Source organism: Schistocerca americana, chromosome X, assembly GCF_021461395.2.
Source record: "Schistocerca americana isolate TAMUIC-IGC-003095 chromosome X, iqSchAmer2.1, whole genome shotgun sequence".
NCBI classification, from domain to species: Eukaryota; Metazoa; Arthropoda; class Insecta; order Orthoptera; family Acrididae; genus Schistocerca; species Schistocerca americana.
In genome coordinates, this window is record NC_060130.1 from 442,243,787 (window position 1) to 442,248,505 (window position 4,719).

Genomic DNA, 4,719 nt, shown 5'->3' on the forward strand with positions numbered 1-4,719 from the left:
GTCTACAGCATTTCCTGTGAATGTGGAAAACAAATAATGGACAGACGCAGCATGGCATCACACAACGCATCTCTGAACATGTGAGAAGCGTTTGCCTCGGACAAAAGGAAAAATCCATGGTAGCAGAGTGCAGCCTCAGTGAAGAACACATGTTTTAATTTGAACAAACCGAGAGACTGTATAGATTGAAAGGTTTCTAAGATCTGTTATTAAAAAGTCAGTGGAAACATGGGTCAGCGATAGCCTGGTCAAATGGGATAGCAGCTTGAAACTCAGCACCACGTGGAACACAACATTAGCGAGAATAAGACGAGAGCACACCAATGGAGGCAGGTTGATGGCAGTTGCAATAAACAGGCCACACCAAGACGAGACATGAGGACCCAGTGCCCATGGCTCCCCCCCCCCCCCCCACCACACGATGCCGCGCCGATTCCGTTCGCGACTGACTGGCCTGACAGGTGCAGAGGATGCAGAGAAACCTGTGGTCCAGCAGCTACAAAGATTCAGACAAGATGTGAACCTGACACTGTGGCTGAAGATGGCACGTAAGTAACTTGCTGAAGAGTTGCTGGAGAATGATGCATTGACTCAGCTGTCAACTTGAAAAGATTTTATCATCATTAAAATCATGTTAAAGTCATCTAATAACTTTGATTTAACTTCAGTCATTTTTAATGCTGGATCAGAAAGCTAAACCTGATGTTGTAAAATACCATGATGGTTCTTCATCATAAGCTTTTATACAAGGTTTTTGTAAAAATTTTGAAAACTTCAGATAACAACAAGGTATCCATTTTGAGATATAAATCAGGATGTACACCAAGATTTTTGTATAAAATTTTTCCCATGTCTACTTTTTTGACTGGTAACACCACATTCATTTAACTGTAGAAATAATGTTTTGGAGGAAAATGTGTTTTTGAAATCGTTTCCAACTATCCATACATCATGGTCCCTTTTTAACAGAAAATTTACTAAACTTTCTGTAAAAAATTTTCTAATAGTTGTCATTTGATCCTTTTTCAAATTTGATAAAAGTGTGTTGAGATTTGAGCCATAGATTTAAATGTATCAAATTTTCTTTTTCGCCATAACAAAGTTCCTTTATAAACAAATGAAGTCATATCCCAATAATAAACAATGGATTTATATATTTTCTGGTTAAATGATAGTTCAAATATATCCTGGGGAAAACATTGACTTATAATCCACCTACAGAAATTATTTCATCTGCCTAGGTAAAATAATGTGACATCTTTGAAATATTCATTGCTTTCTTTGAAATATGTCTTGCACATTAAAATATATAAGATATAATTCATTTTTACATTATTATAATCATGTTTTAAACATCTAACAATTGTAATTTAACTTTAGTCATTTTTAAGACTGAATCAAAAAGTTAAACTAGATGTTATGAAATACCAAGATGGACCTAAATCACAAGAAATCCTAGTCTGACCTACAACTTCATGTAAAATTCTCGAAAACATCATATAACAACAAGATATGAGTTTTGAGATATAAATCATGATATACACTATGATTTTTTACTTTAAAATTTTTCCATGTATACATCTTAATTTTTTTGTTTCTGTAAGAATAATGAAATCTGCATACTGAATATGCTTTTGAATTATTATGTCGTGACTGTAGTTTATGTGTTACTCAATTTCAGAAAACAAATTACCAATTTCTTCAAATTCTTTTTCTATACATTCGATTAATTTTTTATGTCAGTTTGGTCGTCTATATATTTTGATGTTTATAAAGTCTGTCCATACATTTAATGTAACAATAAAAACCACTTGAATCATGTTTTTGGTACTTCATTGTGTATGATTTTTCTGCATCAAGGTGGCCATCATACGTTTTTAAAAGTAAACATTAAAAATTAAGCTGAAATAACAAATGAAGCTCTCACTGTATAATTCTCCATATGAATTCTTCTGTGATAATTCAGACTTGAGAAGCTTATTTATTAAACAATTTGGAATATGATTATCTAATTTTTCTTTATTATTAAAATGTAATATACCCCTACAAATAAATTTCAATTTTTGTATATTGAAATCTGAGTGGAAATAAGTCGAGACAAATCGTTAATCCAACATTACTGTGAGTTATTTTCATCTTTGAAATACAATATATTAATACACTTATCTTTTTTACATTCAGTTATTTTCAGTGGATATACTTGATATTTTTAATCAAATGAATAGACAATAATAGATACATTAGTTTTAGTGTCAGTTTTTGAAATGTCATCAATTACAACACAAAAAGATATGTTACATACCTTTCTATAAGGTCTATAGCAAATTACTTATAGTAACTAATTCTATGTGCATTTTTACCTTTTAATTTAGTTTCAGTTTTTGAAATGTCATCAATTACAACAGGAAAAGACATGTTAGGTAAATTTCTTTAATGTCTACAGCATATTTCTTAGATCAACTAAATCTATCTGCATTTTTACCTTTTTGTTGATGTACTGGATGTAATGCTGAAGCTATAGCCCAAAGAAGAAATTTTTGATCATTATTTTATAATTAATACAAACATGTTTCTGTTTTGTTTCTTCCGGTAATTTGATGTGAGATGAACTTGGTAACAACAACTATCTATTAGCTACTAATTGTAAACCAACAGTTCCTCCAGTCTCCAGCCATATCCTCAAGGTTGAAGTTCTGAAATTTGAACTACAATTTCCTTTTTTCCATTTTAAAATTATTCATTGTATCTCTCTGATTCATGAGTGTATTATTATGTACATGATATTTAAATTCAATTGTTTCTTCAGAATCTAACGTTTTCATCTTATAACATAAAATCTACTTTCAATCCATGATGTAATTTTAAACTTTCCCTCACTATATCCATAATTTTTTGTTTTGATGGATTCATAAAGACATGTGGATCAAGGAAGTTTTAATTTGTTCTCTAAATTTGTAGTCCATAATCGATTTCCAATTACATCATCAATTACATATTCATTAACTGCTTTTCAATCTTTTGGTTTTCAAATATATTAGTAGAAAACGTAAATAATGCACCCAGTTCTTTAGTTTCATCAGTTGCAAAAATTTCATCATCATTTTATGTGTCAAAATAAAGAAACTAACTCGACAAATTTATTTCATTTTAACCATCTTCAATTTAATTATAAAATCAATTAAATAATATTTCCTTAAATTATTAAATGTAGCAAAATATTTTTTCAATAATCTCGAATTTGAGCTAATGTAAAATATTTCAATTTTGTCACCACTAATAAGAGAAACATTTTACTAGAGATATGAAAATGTGAAAGAATTAAAAATTATTAAAAATATATAAAATTAGTGAACTATATAAAAACAAAATAAAAAGAATCAAAAATTACTATAAAATAAATGAATATAAGATAAAGGTAAATTTAACAAAGTTAAGGATAGATATAATTTTAGTTCTAAGAGTTTTTAATTATTTGTAATGGGGTTCAATCTGATCTTTGCAACACCTGATTTCTTCATTATTCAGAACAGAAAAACTTCATTGCAAAAATTAAAAATACAACAGTCAAGAATTAATAAAGAATTATTACAAATTAATTGAATATATGGTAACAATAAACTTAATAGAATTGAATTTTTTTAAAGTTATCTTATCTGCCATATTTAATTGTCTTCAAACTGATTTTTATCACCAGATTTATTATATTTCATATTTCTAGAAAAGTATTTTTTACAGGTTCTTGAATATTAGTCTTTAGAGGGTGGATTTCACTAAAAGCAATCAATTTTTTAAAATTTCTTGATAATTTATACCTTTCATTGTTAACTCTGCTGAATTTGACCTTAACTCTGATAATTCCACATACTTTCTTTTGTTATATTGCCAAACAGAGGTTTTTGATAATTTGCATGGATTTCAATAAAACCAATAAAAAATTTTAATTTAATACATTTTCGTTTTTTATCAGACTAAGTTTGTTTATAATTTTTCAACGATCATAATATCTTTCAGTGTTCACCATTGGAAATATTTTTTTAATTTGTTCCAAGTATAACATTTACTAATATATGTTCCACATCGACACAAATTTTGTTTAGTATTAAACATTTTTTTATGACACTCATTACAACATTGTCTCCATGTTGAACTATAACTACCTTTTATATACTTTCATAATTTAAAATTGTCTTTTTCTTTCTCAATATCACAGACTTACACCTTTTAGTTTTGACACAGTCTAAAGATTGATATGGCAATAGCTCAATCGTTTTTGCTTCACAGATAAAATTTATATAATATAAAATTTATAGTAGTTGAATATTTAAGTTTTTGTAATTTGTTACTTAAAACAGGAGTTAATTCAGATGATTTAATATAGTTTTAAACAAATTATAAAAGATCTAAGTAAATAAAAATTAATAAGATTTAAAAAATTCTAATAATAAACTCTTATAATATTCGCTGTTTTCATAGACATCAACTTCATCAGCAAACAAACTATTCTATAGTAATAACGTTGATTAAAAATTATTTTTGCTTTAAAGCTGTAGATGTTGCTGAAATATTAGAATGTAACGGAATTTGTGAAGCATATAAACATATTTATGAAGATAACAAAAATGTATTACACAATTTAAACGAATTCAATTAGAATGTATTGAAAGGCAATGGAGAATGGTCTATATTGTTTAATGAATTAGATGGTATTAATTAATTTTA